Source organism: Tympanuchus pallidicinctus, unplaced genomic scaffold (assembly GCF_026119805.1).
Source record: "Tympanuchus pallidicinctus isolate F22 unplaced genomic scaffold, pur_lepc_1.0 scaffold22, whole genome shotgun sequence".
Taxonomy (NCBI): domain Eukaryota; kingdom Metazoa; phylum Chordata; class Aves; order Galliformes; family Phasianidae; genus Tympanuchus; species Tympanuchus pallidicinctus.
Window position 1 is genome coordinate 28,287,763 of NW_026294739.1, and position 18,678 is coordinate 28,306,440.

At 40.5% G+C, this 18,678-nt stretch overlaps 1 long non-coding RNA gene across 1 annotated transcript in view; it reads left to right on the forward strand.

Moving 5' to 3' along the window:
- The window catches only part of LOC128082372 (uncharacterized), a 318,448-nt gene that overhangs the window by 229,940 nt on the left and 69,830 nt on the right, over nucleotides 1-18,678 (forward strand). The window contains exon 8 of the long non-coding RNA XR_008207640.1: nucleotides 17,170-17,252. This is a non-coding gene — a long non-coding RNA (uncharacterized LOC128082372). The remainder of the gene's footprint in view (nucleotides 1-17,169; nucleotides 17,253-18,678) is intronic.

Genomic DNA, 18,678 nt, shown 5'->3' on the forward strand with positions numbered 1-18,678 from the left:
TGTGCATGATCTATTCTCTACAGTGCATTTTCATAAAAAGAAAGCTCAATTTTTGCTGGTGATGAGGAATGAAGTGGCCAGCATCAGGAGCACGGAGAAGTATCATGACTAAATGCTGATTGAACAAATACAGGTTTTAGTTTTAGCTTCCCAGCTGCCAATGGGCCTGCACTGTTGCCTCTTTTTCTTTACTATTTGTCTTCCCAAGTTTCTGTCTGGACAGGCTGAACTTTAAACCAAACTGTGCAGGGGGTTGGAAAGCCCCTTTCCACTCTGCCACGTAGCAGATCAGGGCCCAAACCTGCAAGAGACATCAGGTCAGTGCTACAACATAAAAAATACACAGAATGGTGGTAAGCTGAGTTTGGGGGTGGTTCATAAATTCATCTCCCTGAATACAAAGTATTTGGCTTTTTAAATTTTTTTTTCTCCTGGATTTGTTGCAAATGGTGTGAAAGGAAGCTCTCCAGCTGACAGAAGATCATTCAGCATTCGCTATTTAAAAACTTCCACCGAAATGGAGCGAAATCAGTTTGTTATTTATGAAGTTCATCTTACAAGTCCCCAATTTGGTGAAAACAGTTTTATTTTGCTCTGTGTTTAAAACCTGCAAATAGCTGAGTTAATTTAACTAAAATGAGCCTTCTTAAGATGACCTGCAATGGGGGAGAAAACTCCAACCCAACAGTACTTTAATCTAGAAGCCATCAAAGCCTTCTTGACACATGTATTATTGTAGGTCTCAGAAAAAATAAACAGTTTATGTAGAAGATTAAGAGACGGTTTGGATTTTGCTTTTGACATATCTTGTCTCCAAATCTGAGCTGAGGATTTATTAGAACACTATCATGTCAAAGCTACCTCATTTATATGATAACACATCTGTAATGTTTTACAAGTGCAGCAGTCCTCGTTCAGAATGTTGCTTTTTAAGTCCTAAATTACAGTACCTGGAGAGGTATGCATAATTATAGTGCATGTTAGCAAATGATAGGATGCATTTTCCCCTAGGCTCTCTGCATTAATCATCAGCAGAGTGGGTGCAATAAAATCATAATTGCTTCTTCAAAAGTTATAATCTAACTTATACAACTTTAAGTTAGTTGTATAGCAATATGATATCGACTGTCATGTAGCAAGCCCGTTCCCTTCATTTCCTTAAAATTAAGGCAGTTGCTCGGTGGTGAACTGTAATTAGCATCATTTTCATTTACAGATTTGGGTTTTAGATCCTCAGTGAGTGCATGATGGCGTAAGCTCTGAGCTTGATGAAACGATGCTGATTTACATGAGCTGAGGTCCTCTGGGCTCATCCCTTATTTGGTAGGCTGCTTGCAGTCGGTTCCGTGGATGATTAACCTCTTCTCCCATCTCTTTAACTAGAAATCCTATCTGGAAAAAAAAGAACGTGCCAAGGAAAGTTGTTATTTTACATAAGAGTTCTGTTTAGTCTTCTTTTCCTTAAGTATTTGATTCAAGAAAGGGAAGACAAGAGGGAAGGCTCTGTTGCACCCTTCACTTGCTCCCATCCCTGCACCTAGGTGGCTTCCCTGGTGTCAGGGAGGGTGGTTAGACCTAACTGTGATTCATTACAGAGATTTAAGGTATCAGGAAACCCAATCCCGCCCTGCCTCCTTGGCTGAATAGTTTCATAATAGTTTTGCTTCCTGAATTCACTCATTTTAGTCAGATGAACGCCAGTGATCCTATGCGAGGCTGTATAATAGCTAAGTGTGGGATGGCTTCATTTAAAGATACTTACATTAACTGTCATAAACTCAAGCCTACAATCAAAGATCAAAGCAAACCTTTAATTATTTAGGAAACATCACTGATGCAATCAATATGACTTACAAAAACAAATGTTTAACTCTAATTCATTGCCTCTTCAGCTGATACATATACATGACATAGATATGTACACACACACATATGTATATATATATATATACGCATGCAAATATATATACATAAAATCAAACTTATATTCTTTGAAGTTTGGCCAACTTTTCAGTGTGGTTGCAACACCCGTGTGTATAAAGGCATGTCCACAGGGCTTATTGCAGGGGATGTGTTTCCAAAGGACTCAGGAGGTTAATGACTGTGATAACAAAGCAAGTTTTTTCAGTTTTGCACAATCTTATTCCTTAAGATCAAGTCTGTAAATTAAGATCTAAACCTACATATTGAAGGCTGGATCCAGCAAGCTAGGCGTTCTGGCTCCAGTCCAGGAAAGCACTTAAATATGTGTTTTAACATTTGGTGCGTGACTTGTTACGGTATGACTTCAGAGAGACTTCTTTTGCTTAAAATTAAGCTCATGCTTAAACACTATGTTATATATTCGAATAAGCCATGTAGAAGTGGTTGGGCCTCTGCCAGAGAGCAGCACTTTGTTTCTTCACTGAGCAAATAGAATCATAAAGAAAAAAGAAATCACAGCGGAAGACTCCACCTTTTCTAAATAGTGTTTCCATTGTTGGTTTGTGTCCACTTTGCACAGGAACGCAGAAATTCACACTTCTTTCCAACCCTTTAAATGCTTGGAGAAATGTGTGATAGGAGCTATAACACTGAGGCCAGAGGAGGGGTGCTCCTCTCCTTTCTGCTCTCAGCCTCTCCTGTGATGCCTTGATTGAATATGAACATGCACAGCACTGGAACAGGTTACCCAGTGAGGTTGTGGATGCCCCATCCCTGGAAGCATTCAAAGCCAGGCTGGATGTGGCTCTGAGCACCCTGGTCTGGTGGTTGGTGACCCTGAACAAACCAGGGGTGTTGAAACTAGATGATCATTGTGTCCCTTATCAAGCCAGCCCATTCTGTGATTCTATGATTCTTCACCATGGGTGGATAAAATCAAGGCTACGGGATTTCTTCCCATCATATGCTGAAACACTTGGAGAGGCAGTTGAGATGGAGAGGTGTATCCCCAAGTTGTGAGGTGCATGCAAGTCATACTCAGCCACAGATTGCATCCAGTTTTGCCCTTCCGTGAATCTGGTTTTATTAACATGCTGATTACATACTCTAATACTTGATTTGCATGGGATTAAGCTGCATGCTTGTAAAATGCATTCTGTTACATTCTAAACAACATAATTCCCGAAAAAGGCTTAGAAGCACACAAAAATAATGTGTTTCCCACCAATTGAATTATTTGCTGTAATGCAGAAAATTGAAAGGTATTCTGCACTATTCACTACCTTGTTCATTTTTTTGGAGGAAATTGTCCTTAAAGATACAAGGCTTTCCACCTTTTATACCAGGAATAGAAAATAGAATAAATAGAAGGCGCAGATTAATCAGGATGTCTTCACTTAATTTCATAAGGCTTTCAAGTCTTTTGGAGATCTGAATTGTGTTTGAGTCTTTGACCTGCTGGTGTTAATAGCCAGTGCTGTTAAGCAACCAAATTTCTCAAAATTAAAAGGAGCCTTTCATTAGCAAAAATGTACTCTGCAGTTGTGCGCTTAAGCACCATGTGCAGTTTGGAACAAACTCATCTAGGAAAAAAAAACCAACTCAGAAGTTTTCACCATTTTTGAAGGCAGCAAAATCAGTGTTAAGTTACTTTAGAATGCACCCCAAGCCCCAGTAAGCTGCTGTGTATCAGGGCACACTGCCTCCTCCAGAATCATGCTTATCTTTAATTTTTTCTTTCATAAACAGTTGGCAAATGTGACATCAATTTAAGCTATAATGACCACATTTAATTTTCATTTTAAATTTATTCTGTTGCTATATATTGGTATCTTGGCTGATGCCAAGTCAGCCAGCCACAGGTCTGTTTTTCATTTATGCACTGAACTTCTTTAGGTTAGACATGCTCAAGAGTCCTGGTGTAATGCATAACCCTAATTATAACTTAGAATTAAGCTACTGCTGACTGCAGCATTTTAGGCAGGGAAATCAAAGAATGTATCTAATGAAAAAAACACAACTCCACCCCTCAATACTGCCTTATCTTTATGCATTTTTTATGTTAACTTTTTTTTTTTTTTTTTTTTTTTTTTAGATTGAGTGCATAATACAGCTATAAAACAGCAGTTTAGATAATACAGTCAGTCTGTCAGTTTATATATGTCTACTCTGAGCTTAAAGGTTTTTTCTTTACTTTGAATTGGGCCTCTCTTCTTATTAAAATGCTACAAGCTTTTAAGAGATTGCAGTATCACAGACCAATGATAGCTCAACATACTAATCTATCATTATGTTGGACCTATATCTGTATATATATATAAAACTGCATTTACTGTTTACACTGCTTGAAATATTTTTGAAAAATGTTTGGCCTTGGATGAGAAGTTCCTTTTCAATCATACAGAACCTTGATGAGGAAATTCCTAGAATGTTCTGACAAAAATGGCTTTGTTTATTGTAGCAAAACTTTAAAAATCCAATTCAGAACACAGGTTAGTGTATTGAAGATAAATGTGGGTTTCCCCCACATTTTTATAGAAACTGATTATTTTTTAAGGACAAGCTCTTGTGATCATATCAAGTATGTCTGAGCTTCATATATTGGTGGAGTGGTATCATCTGGGTCATTACTCCCAGAACAACCCTGTTGCTGTTAATAGAAGCATGTTTTTAGAGAGGGGGATGATTAATTCAGAACTGATGAGCCACGCTTCATGGGTCAGAAGGAAATGTGGCCTGGGGAAATGCCACAGCCATGAAAAGAAGATCAAGACGAAGACTGATGAGCTAGGAGGAGCATTGTGCTCCAGTGGGACTGGAGGACATTGTGCCTAAAGCTTGAGTCGGTAGCAGGGCTCAGAGCAGCATCACACCCTGTAGTAATTTGCAGAAAGCCAAAACTTTCCGTACAAAATAGAGAACAAGTGAAAGTCACTGTGAGATACCTCTGTGCACCTGCTTCCATGCTCTCCTTTTGCTTACTGTTCTTTTGTGTTGCCATCATGCGAAGGGAAGACTTGCAGATAGCGCACCTAAGCCCCATCCTTGGAGACATTCAAGGTCAGGCTGGACGAGGCTCCCAGCACCCTTATCTAGCTGTAGATGTCCCTGGTCATGGCAGGGGAGTTGAACCAAATGGCCTTTAAGGGTCCCTTCCAACTCAAACGATCCCATGGTTTGAATTCTGCTCACCGAAGAGTAACACCTCAATTTCCTTAGAACTGTTCCAGACATTTGCTGGGCTGTGTGGTTGGGAATGATGATTCTTTGCCACTGAAACATGAGACTGTATACTTCAGTTCCTATAATGGTTATTATGCTTGAGTGCCATCCGTAGGAGGCTAGTCAGTAAGAGTTATGCGTTATATGCGCATAACATGAGTTATGTGATAAAATACTAATGTTTTTCTTCTTTGAGAACAAAAACATGAAAGAATTCTGGGCTTGTACTAGCATTCCACTTGTTCTGCGTGGGCATTCAGCAGGACTGCCAGGAGTTGGTGAGATTTACAGCCCTGTGTAAATGAAAGCAGACAGAAGCGATGTCAACACAGGGTGCACGAGCCCAGGGGCTTGTCCACGCACAGCAGCAGCATCAGTTCAGCTGCAAAATCCAGTTAGCTAAACCAGCACGAGTCTCTGATTGGACACACTTAAATTGGTTTATAACCAGCTTACATCAAATTAGTTTAAATCAGGAGGTTACCATAATAGCTGCATCAACCACTAATTGTCTAATTTTTGGATAAGATAGTTGCAAGCCAGTAGCCTTCCCCCCACACATGCTTTTGTGTCACTTTAGATCAGCTTAAAGGTTGTTAAACTTGTGCAACTTTCTTATGCTGGCCAACCCTGAAGCCCAAAGTTTGTGAGCTGGGGAATGGGCTCTGGGACAGCTGGGTGCTGCAGCATGTTTCCTGAAATCCGGTGGAAAAGAAGACTCCAGATGCTATAAAGCAAGAATGAGACACAAAGCAATAATTACTTGGAGCATTTATTGCTCTGTATGAGGAAAAATACTAAGTAAAGATGTTCTAAGCTTGTAGCTGCAGCCCAGGGGCTTTAACTAGTTGTGCTCAGTGAGGGCAGGTCACACACAGGCTGCCTGAGCCAGTGTTTCCCATGCTTTGGTGGCCTGAACTGGAGCAGCATTCAGCTTCTTCAGGTTTAAGCAAAGGATAAGACGAGGAGGGGGCAGCGGGACTTGTTCCATCCCACGAGCCACTCAGGAATGAGCTGGAACAGGAAATTTTGCTGAACTTTTAATATATGTTCATGGCGTTTCAGAGCTTTTTGGAAAGTCAAAGAGACCAAAAAGGCAGGAGGCTTGAGAGTATGACATTGTGGGAATGAAGTCAACAGGAAAGTGACACTGCACGTGGGGTTATCTCAACATTTCTGCAGCTAAAAATGGTCTAAATTGTTTTCCAAAATGTGCTTTTGCAGAGCAGAGAGAAAGCCTCTGATTTCAAGGGCTCCTAAAATACTTTTGGAACGAAACTCTCTGAATGTTCTGTGGGTGTTGATCGCTGGAGTGCTCAGTAGTACTCGAGCTCTAAGTTCACACCATTAAAGCTTTGTCGACAGTATTGAAAGCAGTTCTCTAGCACTGAAGCAAGCTCAAGAGGCTGTATTTATGTTCTCAGGCTGACTTTAGGGCTGTTGCTGGCAAGCTGTCAATAACGAAACTTATTAGGCAGGGAGACAGCTTGGAATCAAGAGTTGTTTGAGCCGTTTGCTTATGAATGGGACACAAAGGTGAACAGAGTGAACTTGCTGCTTGTTTAGCAAATGGCAGCAGGGAGTAACATTTCTATCAAGGCACCTCTGTTCTGAGGGCCTTGCTGTAAATGCACCGAGTAACTTTGTCATGTGAAATCGTCCTCAAGTCTGCAAGTATATTTGCAGAAACTACTTCCATAAGAAATAATAGGGAAAATCAGGTTTCAGTTCTTCTCTCTTACTTTCCTTGAATGCTGGGGAGAACAAGGAAGTAGTGTTTTCCCTGCAATAGGAAAAATAACGATGCATTTCACATGAATGAGGCTCATAGATATTTTCATACTTCATAAAAGTGGGTTGAGATGCTGTGGTGAGGAGTATTGTACCAGGTAATTACTGTATTGTGTATTACCACCAGGTAATCCTAGCGGACTAGAGAACAGTGAATTTTGGAATAATATTTCTGCTAAAGTGTAACTTGCAGAAGAATTGAAATAGCTTTCAGAAACAGTGTGAATTTGATGTCCAGAGGAAAAACAGTGCTTAGAGAAGGGAATGGTCTACTTGAGGGAGAAATTTATTTCTTACAGTATGCGAGCCGTTCTTGAAGGCTGAAGTGGTCCAAGAGAAGAATATGTGAAAAAGAAATGAATAGAAAATGAATGGACCCCCAAGGGGTCTGACTAAAAACTAAATCACAGTTTTTGGGAATGTTTCCTTCTCTCCAGATGGTTATGTGTTGGGCTAAGGGGAACTTGTTATTAAACAAAGATGAGCAACTGGCTTACCATGTCTCATATTGTGATTCAAACCCCTGATACAGTCACAGCACTTGATGTATAGCTGGTACCCTATTTATTAGAGACGGATGGCTTTCCGAAAGCCCTCTAAATGTAAGTTTTAGTCAGCCCTCAGAAGGACAGAAGATCTGATTATAGACATACAGTTTCTGGATCACAGTTGTGGTGATTTGTTTTGTTTCAGATTTCACTAACTCCAGCGGGGAGCCTACCCTCCTCAGTTAATGCTAGGAATGGTCTTGGCCCCTTTTGTTTGCAGTGTGAGGGCTGGTTGCCAACGTGCAGTTCTAAAGTCACATTTTCACTTGCATTCTGGGCAATACCTCCCACATTTTGGACTCTGCAGTACTCAGTGTAAATGGTTCCTTAGAGCTACTTTGGCAGCCAAAAAGAGCAATATTGTATTTAATTTCTGGCACTGCCATGTACTGGATTGTCAACACAGCTGTAGCAGACCTCCAGGTCTGGTTCTATCTGGCTAAAGCAGAAGATCACTACATTTCAAGATTGGACCCCATATAATCCATGCCACTCAAAATCTGACCTGGGATAGCTGAGCAGAAATGTAGTTCTTTTCTGCCAAAGGCATTTCATCAATGAATTCAACACTGTTCTGGAGGAAAGCAGGGACAGAGCTGAATTCCTGGAGAAAGTTGCCTTTGTGAGGCCTGACCTTGTTCCAGTAGGTTCTACCAGAAAGGTCTGCTGTGTGCAAGTCAAAACTTTATTTTCTGGAGAAAAGAGCAAAACCAACATTTGTTCTATGGAGTCATTAGGTGAATGTATTTGGGCCAGAAAAATCCCTTTCTCTGAAACAGTGGTGGAAAGACATTTCTAGTGGATAGTTCTGTGATTGCTCTACAAGCATACTGGTGGTCTTCTACATTACCCATCATGATAAGGATATCTCTGTTGCTTGACAGCTTCTCTGGTTGATCAGTGGCCATATACCCAATTTGTATAATGACAGATTTACTACTTTGTCAAGTAATTTATCTATGCAATTTATGAAACAGTTTAGATTATTTAAAAGAGGAATTTCCAATGATAGCTTCAAGCTCAGGTAAGTGTGCTGTGCCCCTGAAGTGGTTCTGTATGCCCACCACCCCACCACCCCTGCCCCCAGCAATACATTTCTGCTTCCTCATTGGTGCGGATGCTGTTGTTCATGTGGCTGTGTAGTGTGATGTATCAGAGCACACGTGGTTAGGATCTAATTGCAGATTTTTTTTTTACTGTTACTCTGCACAAAGGTAGTGGTGTGAATATGTTGGAGGCTTGGGAACCACTCATTTTAGCAGCAGTAACCCTTTCTCACCTTGACTTGGATCGTGTCCCTGCCACAACGTTAATAACCTAGCACACTCAAAGAAAGAAAGAAAGAAGTACAGAGCATGTTTGCTACCAAGCTTCCAATAATGCTTTCCTAGTGGTGCCACCACAGTAGTAGATCCGACTTACGTCCAAAATGAGCATTTCAGAATTCATTTTCTAGGCAAAAAGGGCCACAGCTTTCAAGATTGCTTTCAGCCCCGAGAAGCTATCCAGGATAGTTTATGCTGGTCCTCAGTAAATTCAGAGACATGAGAAATCCCTTGAACACTGGAGTTTCCAGGAATAATGTCTCCCTTGGCTTAGCTTGGCATGGGTGGTGGCAAACACTGTAACACTGATGCTGACACTGTTGAAAGTTCCTTAGGGGTCTGCTTTAAAATACAAAGCTGCGCACACAAGAACTTTGTTTGCTGGTTTAAAAAGTACTGCACTGTTGGCAGTAGGGAAAAATGAGCCCAACCAAGCTGAGCTCCATCGTATTGCTGCTGTAAAGAAAGAACATGGGACTCTACTTCTTGCTGAGCTCCATTGCATATGCCTGATTCAGGGGTTGGCAGGGCAGGGGCGTTGGAACTAGATGATCTTTGGAGTGTTTTCCAACCCAAGCCATTCTATGATTCTGTGACTTCCAAATGCCTCTGTTTGTACAGTGGGTTATTTCTCTGGGTACTGCCGGGATAAAATGCCCTTAAAGATCAAGCCAAGCTGTTGTACAGAGATGCCAATGGGGTTGCAAATGCCTATATACCCCTGCACTGGGGATTTGGGGCAACACAACTATTGGAACTGAAGCTTGCTGGAAATACAGCAGTGATCTACATGGGTCTGCATGTCTGATACTGAGCAGGAAGAGCTTGCTTACTGTTACCAGAGATTATTTTTAACTTTGGGCCAACCTTTGGTGTATCAAAGTTTCTCTTTACTGTGTCAAGAAGTGACACAGATGCAGAGTGTAAATTGCACTGCAGAACACTCTCTGCCCTATGAATCATCTGCTGTAATGCTTCAGGAACGGACAAGCCAGAGAAGTACTGCAAGGAACGGGCATTTCTTGTGCTGTTCCCATACTTCCTGGTGTACTCTGCCATGTGAATCTGCCCTCCTGAAATACATAAAACCCGCAAGCAGGCTCGCAAGCATTTAATTTGAAAGATCTCTGTTTAAATCATTTTTGACTTGTGTCAGGACAAGCCTGTCCTCCAGTTAATTATGTTCTAAGCACACAAAGAGAGCTAGCGAAAACATCGCTTCATAACCATTTTCTTTTTGTAAACACAACGCACTTAGATGTGCATCATTTAATCATAACAGAGCCATATGCATGCAGCTTAGCTCTTGTGGAAACCAAAATTAGCTAGAAGACATTTTGGCCAATTGCTGAAATGCGTGTGTATGGGCAAAAGTGCTCCAAGCACTCCAGATGGGTACGTGCTCCCAGGCCTTGCAGGAGTAGAAGAAAGTTCATGTCAGGAGTGCTCCCTGCACTGACTGCCCTGCATCAGATACATCCTCAATGCAATTTGAAAGTGAAGTTCACTGCCTATTGGGGTTGTTTGCTGGCTCTAGAAGCTAATGGGTGTAGGGCAAAGATGAATCTCATTTATAGGCAATTTTTGGGGTGTGTATACCTTGTTCACAAAGAGCTGCTTTAGTTGTTTCAACATGACTCTAAAATGAAGCAGAGAAGCATTTCTTTATTAGATATTTCTGTATTTTGCAGATATTAAAAGCAAATATAATAATGAAATTTAAACCTATTTGCCTAACTAGGCTCTGATTTAATTTGCACATTGGTCTCAGTGTAACACTGGGTGCCTTGAAAGGTCTGGATAAGGTGCACGCTCAAGTCAGTGTCTTAAAAAGTGTTAGTGAACAGTCACAGCAGCTGTTGCATCCAGAGGAGCTTGCTGTAGCATGCTCACCAGGAGCTCTAGCGCTGGATGCTGAGCTTGCAGTTGTGTTTTGCCAGCAGGACTTTGCTATAGTCACAAGAGCTGAGTTCCAGTGGGAGTAGTGCCTGAATGAGTCCATCCTCTTTTGGTGCTCTTGGATATCCCGCCGTGCTTCTCTGCCAAAATCCAACTGATGGAGAGAGAGGATGGTGAAACCATTGGGCATTCCAAGAAGTTCCTAAAAAGCTTTGGATAAGTTTAAGAAAACTGTGTAACAATCTCTGGTAGATATCCTGCCACCATCTCACTTTCCTGTATTAAAGCTGTCAAAACTCGTTGAGAAAACTTTTAAGAGAAGTTACCAGTATGGCTTTAGTTTCCAAAATGCTCATTGCTGAAAGGGCAGATGCTCTCAGTGTTGCTTGGCTGAAGCCATTAATTAATGGTCGCTTACAGAACTCTCTGTGGCTACAGAGTTGCAACACAGATTGGCAGAGGAAATAAAACATAGAAGACTGCAGCCCATCTTGCAGCCAGCTGTGGGCCACCAGCTGAACGCTCCCTCACAGGGATAATGTGGAACGTACCTTGGTGAGATCAAGAGGTCTACTTTCACGATCCCTTCCTTTGGGTGGGATTCTGCTGATTTTTACAGTAATTTTTTGCCCTACAATCAGTTTGAGAGACTTAACATTTTTTCCTCTGTGGGTTTTTGTTATCCAAGCAGGCCCCATCCTGCAGGGCTGAGCGGGTACTGCCAGAAGAAGTGGTTTGTACATGATGCCAGATGCATACAGCTCCAAGACCCACTGCTGATGGTGCTGAGGCTCCTGTGGATGAAGAACAGGAAAGCAGAGAGGGGAGGAGAGGAGGAGGATGAGGAAGAGGAAAAGGATGAGAGAGGAAATGGGGAAAAGCAATGAATGAAGCAGAAGAGGATGATGAGGAAGAGGACAATTGTGAGAGAGAAAAGGAGAGTGCAGCTGGAGAAAGGAAAGCAACTGTTAATGCCTTTATTCCCTCCCAGGAAGTTCAGTCTAGGAGCAGCTTCAGAAGGCAGTGCTGGTAACTGATGCTACCTGGCCTAGGTCGAGCTTGCTGTTGTGCTGACAATATCAGGAAATTAAGCCCCCTGTCTCTTGCCAGTGCTCCTGAATATTGATTCCTAATCCCACAACCTGGCCATTATTTGAAACTCAAGCTCTACTCAAAGGGGAGTGTTAAAACACAGGTCAAGGACAAGCTTGTCCTCCGTGCCTGCAGCAACTTAGCAAGTGCTTTGTGAAAACCATTTTGCCATGAATGGATAGAAAAAAATATATAAAGCATATTCAGCATGAATAAAACATGACAGTAATGTGCTAGCAAACTGTGATCTATTTTGACTGTGGTAACAGTATAAGCCTCAATGGGTGAAGACAAGATCACAGTGCACCGAAACTATGAAGTCAGCTTAACGTGACCACAGTCCAATCGGACTTCTCTGTCACTCCTGCCAATTCCCTGCAATCTGCTATGACTGTGATGTGCGTGCAGTGAGAGCAAAGTGACACACGAGCGTGGCATGACAGCCATGCCAGAAAGGATTTGGTGCTCGCTGCTTGTGGCCAGTTAGCCATGTGAATGCAAAATGCATGGGGCGGTTTGTGAAGAGCTGGTAGTAATCATTTGTGTGAATGGTTTTGACTGAAGAGTGTTTGGCCTTGAATATACAATACAGATTTCTCCTGTAGCAAACCTCCATAAACATTCGCTTATCACAGCTGTTGGCTGGAAGATTCACATTATTTAAAGGGCTTTCTGATATTTGATGCTGTCTGTTTTTGTCTTGGCTCGATACCGTATATAGCAGTGGCAGATTATTAACTGAGAGGTGTATGAAGATCGATATAATATAAAGATCAACACGTCCTTGAGTTTAGTGCTCGTAATTTCATAGGGAAGTGTTTTTTCCCCTCTCCATTTAGCTTGATTATTCAAGAGTTCTTTAACCATTACAACAGAAGCCTTTTCAGAAGAAGAGCATTTTTCTTTCACCCGAGTTGCTATGAGAACATGAATCATCTCTTTAGCACAATAGCAACAACTGTAGTGCTTAAGTACATCCACTGATTTTTTACTGTTTGTTCTTAGCTCTCAACTAGATAAGCTGTTGTTATTTCTTTCTTCTTGAACAAGCATAACATGATTGCTGAAGTAGTAGGAATAATTGGACCAAATAGTGAGGCGGTTAATGTAAACAGAAAGAATTCATCTCTTTCAAGTACAGTAAATTGTCCTCCAAAAATATGGAAATCTTGTCTATTTCTTGTTGTGCCCTAGAGCAAATTTTGTTGAGTTTGTTGTCACATCATTATTTTCGGACTGTGAAATTGCTAATGAGGAACAGGCTGCTTTCATTGGAACACTTGTATATGTTTAAGGCTGCGATGAGATGTACATGGACCAGGCTGCACCACTGGCATGGGAAAGGTTAACGTTCTTGCACTCACCATCTACCACAGGTGTCTGTCCTCACTGCAGTTGTTGCCAGGGAGCCCAGTTGGGTGAGGCTGGAGCCGACTTCAGCTGCACTGAATTAGCTTCTGAGTGAGAGATTATAAACCATGTAATCTGGCACGTGAGGCTCTTTTTGGTAGCTGAGGTAGGAATGAATGCTGTACTGGAGGAGGGCAGTGCCAAGAACTCTTTTGCTTGATCCTTAAGGCTATGAGCTGTTGCTTTAGATGACCTTGGGAACTGTAAGCATGTCTTTAAATTTCTTAACTGACCAGTAAAATAAGTTATTCTGCCCGTGAGAGTGAAGGCAATTGAATGTCATTTATATATTATTTTTTGGGCCATGCTTTTACTTGCTTTGTGCTTACTGTTAAGGGTGGTGTTTTCACAGCAGTTCAGTTTGCTTTGAGGTAAATGGTTTCTCTAGAAAAAGGCCCTTGAAGAGCAAAGGTTGATGGATGTATTTTAGTGTATTGGCATTTTCTAGCTATTGCCTTCCTTCTAAATCCTAGCTTCAAATACCTGCTCTCTAACTATGGAAGGTGTTTGTTGAGATCAATGTTGAGATCAAATGTAGATGAGTGAGACAGCAGAGATGAAATTTATTCTAGATAGGAGGAGACAAGTTGTTGGGAGAAGTCTCTACAGCACTTAAATGATTTGAGGCTACTAGGACACACTAGGACTTATGTGCTTAACTTTAAAGGGAGCTTCTGTTCCATCCTCATTTGGCACCTGTAGTTTGTTAATCTATTGCTCCTTTTAGAGACAAGTAAATGCTGTGCAAATATATTTAGGCAGGTGAGATGTCTGAAGATCAGCTGAGACAGTTCTCTCAACAGCTCTTAAGTTTTAATCGCTTATGGATCTGTAAGTATGTACATCTTCCTATGTGCTTCTGTAGTACAGAAGAATTAGAATTAGGAAAAAAATGAAGGCTTATATTCAAGAAGTGTTTCTAACGCTGTCAAATTATTATGCCAGTAAAACATGTAAAATCTCTTCAAGATCAAACAGATATTTGATGTGGCGATTCTGATTTGAGAGGTAAAAAAAAAAATTATCTGGTATTCCTAGCTTTGAGTATACGAAAGAAATGGCTCTGACCTTGGCTAAAGTAAATTAATACAACTCCATTGACTCCAGGGAAGCGACACGGATTTATACATTGTGATGTATCTGTTCTTAGTAGTTGATGATAAAATCTAGAGATTAGGCTTCTTCATCAGTTTTTGTCTAAGAACTAAAGAAAGATAATAGGACTATGAGTGGGGATATGATTCAGTATGATTCTGTTTTTAAACTTCTAACCTCAGGGAATAGAGGTCTGAATGCTTGCCATGGGTCTTCCTTAGGTTTGATGAACTGCTTTACCATTGTATTTAATTGTTTGCACCTAGTATTATACTTAACAAAGATTATAAGCAATTAAACAAAAGAAGAGCAGTGCTATGACTTTTGTTTTGAGTGCCTCATTAACTCGTATTATGTTGTTAATGTAGGGTAATCCACCAACATTATTTAAACACAAAGATTCCTAGGTAATCTCGTAGAGTGCATTAAGCTTCTAATCACCATTTTTGGGAACTTCCTGTTCATAATTGGGACCTGATGATGTATTTTTATAATGAAATCGGATTTTGGAAAGCATTGAGGGTCCTGTTGCTTCAACACAAAAGCAGAGGCAGTCAATTGCCTTAACAGAAATAAAACCTTAAAAATATAAGTTAAGAAATAATCAGTGAGATAGTTAAGTTTTGGGGAATTAACTAGATTTTGATGGTCTAATCATAATTTGGGCAAGTTGATCTCAAATGCTGAATTACAATGAAATGTATAGAAAATTTAGTTACAATCTGGCATTGCTGCTCTTGAACAATTATGCACTGCAGTCAGAGTTCTGTTTTGTTCTTTAATTTAGTGAGAACTCAGTTGTGGAAACTCATTATATTGCCGTGAGTGTGGGCCTTGTTGCATCTCAATAAAGTGCATGGCAAAGCTTAAGCTAATGGTCAAGGAACTGGGACTGATCCTGATTGCCCTCTTTAGGAGCATATTCTTTGGGGCAGGTCACACTTCATGCAGCCATACATAAACTTGTCCTGGTAGCATGTAGGCAAGGATTGTTTCACAAAGCTGTGATAACCTTTCCTTATGGCACATAAATATCTGACTGCTCAAAGGCATGCTTTAAGAAAACAGTGGAATCCTATGGTTCCTGTTTTATAAATATATAGTATATTCCATCATATACAATCTTTTTAAGAAAAAAATCTGTTTGAAATTAGCTATCAAGAACACTGCTTCAGGCCTTAGCCAGAATTGAGTGACTATGAACTGCCAGTGATGACCACTTTTCTTTGGGGATTATGGCTTTAATTATGGAGATGATTTACCTAATGTGTAGCTTATATATATCCATATATATATGTCATTAGCAAAGCAGGCATCTTGACTTTTGTTTGTGAAATCTGACATGCAATCTAAACTATTTTGTCCCATCTTATCAGTGCATACAAACTCTTCATATGCGAATGCTATTAGCAATTATAGTATTCCTGAAGCCTGATAAAGACTTGAAGCCTGAGAAAGACTTAAAGCTCTGCTGAAATGCAGGGAATGGCTTCCATCTCAGTGTGCCTTGGACTAAAACATGATTGTTTCTGGGTCCTTGGTGTCCCTTGTGAAAATTCATGGGATATTCACCTCTGATGGAAGACCAAGTTATTAAGGCAACAGGGCTGGTGGAGCTTCTGGAGCAAGTTCAAGCTCCAAAATAAGGCTGATACGTGGTTTGAACCAGCTTTTCCTTAGGAGGATTGCTTGTTTTCTACAAATATTTTGTACACAAGCAAAAGGTGAAGAGCCTCTGCCTCTGTGGTGCCCTCTGGGTGGGTGCAGAATGGTGCAGCCCATCCCTGTGATGCAGCAGCACTTCTGCCCTCCAGCTGCACGGTGCTGAGCTCATTGCACGTGCTGCTCCTGCGGGTTCCCTGCTGAGCTGGAGATACAGAATGTCTTAAAGTCTCCATTACAAAAATAAATCTTGCTGATTCTGTTCCACAGAAACAAAAATTAACAAACTCATCGCCAGCGGGATCTTAATTTGATTTTTTTTTTTGATCTTCATGCTTTTAAAGGCATTCATCTTTAAAATCTCTGCATAATAGCAGAACTGTTTTTCCCACCCCTTGTACATAGCATCATCAGGACATAAAATGTTTCTGGCCATCTGAGTATAATAATGAGGCAGCTGTATAGCTCCCTTTGTTTATACCTATTTGGGCTTAGACCTGTTGCAGTGTCCTCTGGATGAACCTTTCTCATCTCAGACCCTGCGATTTGATGTCTGCTCCAAGCATTGGTTGAAGACCAAGTTTCAGCAGTTCATTTACTCGATGTGAAATTTAGTGGATCTAAATCATCACCTTTTTGGTGAGACTTGGCAGTTTGAGGCTTGGAGATCTTGTGGCTTTGTTTTAAGTAATGGCTGGGGCTGAGCTTCAGCCTTTGGCTTTCAGACCTGTCGGTATGTTGCATGGACTTGCCAAGTAAATCACTGCTATTTATGTTATCATAAACCATTACATGTGGATTGTTTGTTTTTTTTTTACAAGAACTAAGTAGGAGAATTACATAGGTGTCTGTATTTGCAGGCAAAAATTGGACAAAGGGTCTCAAATTGTTTAAATTGGTATTGTCTGATTTTAAAGAGCTTTCCTGTACACTTCAGCTAGCTTTTGTTTTAGTGTAATTGTCAGAAGGGAGTTGTTCTCCTCCAGCCTCTCTGCTCATGTTCGAGAATGCGTTCTCTGTGAAAACCTTCACCTGTAGTTAATGTTCATGTAACAATTATTTTTGCTGTGAAACTGTCTCCAGCAAACTGTATTTTAATGAGGCTGTTTTTGTCTTTAAAATGGACGGTCAACTTTATCTGTATGGAATCTGATCTAGGTATTCAGTCTTATTTCTCCTTTTTTTTTTTTTTTGTGTTCAAGTGGACTAGATCTGCCCCTATGTAGGATTGCTATCAGCCAACGTGAATGACAGACTAGGACCTCTGCCTGAGAAATACATTGAGGTATGTGAAATTACAAAGAGAATTACTGATGACCATGTTGCTTTGCATGCAGAAAAAGACAACACCCGTTGTTATGCTGAAATGAACGTGAACTTAGAGGATGTTAGCCTGAGATGACTGCAGCTTTACTGTTGTAGTCTGGCTTGTACATTTTTATCCTGCATATGAGCCTGTGTATACATGTATAACACAGCCTTAACCAGGTTATCACAAGTACAAGCTGGCGTACTATCAAAATGAAACTGAAGCTGAAGTTAAATACATGTGTAAGTGTAATGCACTTAGCTTCTATAGCACAGTTGGGCTCCTGTGGTAATGATACGCCCTTAATTTAGCTTGAGAAATCAGCAAACTCATTGTGTTGATGGTATGACCTAAACTAATCTTCTATCCAGAGTTTCAAAGATGAAAATATACAGAAAACTAATCTAGAGCAGTGCTGATAGCATACGATGGTTGAGAGGTTGGAACGTTATTTAAAAATATTGTAATGTAGCTGATGTAGGATTTTCTGTATTGCAGCATCAGTCATCTGTTATTTGCTTCAGAATATATTTACCTGAAAGAATAAGGCTTAAAAAAAAAATAAAAGCAGGTTTGTTAGTAATCAAGGTGCAGGTTATCATAAATGGTGGCGATATTTTTCTGCTCCTGTTTTTTTTTTTTTTCTTGCTATTACTGGGTTTATGAAATACATAAGATGTATCTATGTAAATCATAATGAAAACTGGCATTTCCTTTGGTACTGCTTTTCACTTCTCTAAGTCAAATAGGAGTGCTACAATGTGCCCAAGCCATTTAATATTATTGTACACAGTAGCTCACATGAAGTAAAACTTAGAGCAGGCCCTATGTGCATCTTCCAAATACTCCAGTAACAGATTGCTGCTCAAAGCGCATTGAACACATCCAAACAGGAAAAATGTGCGAAGAAATCTGACCGAGAGTTCTTTGTTTTCTTGAGAGTAATTTTTCTTGCTTTGAGAACCTGGGCCACAACTTCCATTTCCTAAAGATTTTACTGGCTGGTTTGTAGATTGTTTTTTATTTGTTGCTGTTTGAAGAGCTGATAGACTGTTATTATCTACGCAATATACACAGCCAAATATTTGTATCTCACCATGCTAGGTAATGGATAGAGGAGTTATTATTGTTCCAAATCTGATGATCTTATGGTACAGACATAAAATATAAGCTATGTAACTCTGGTAGTGGGAGAATGAAAGAAGGAGAAGGCAATAGCAATGACAGAGAATCAGTGCTGTTCCCTGCTTATAGATATCTTGCACAAGTTTCCGCGACTGAAAAAACTACTGTCATCCAAAACTTGGCCACAATTGATTGCTGTAGTTTCCAGACTAATCCTGCATGCATCATAGGAAACCAAACTACCAACTTATTTTAAAATGATAGCATAGCATTTGGA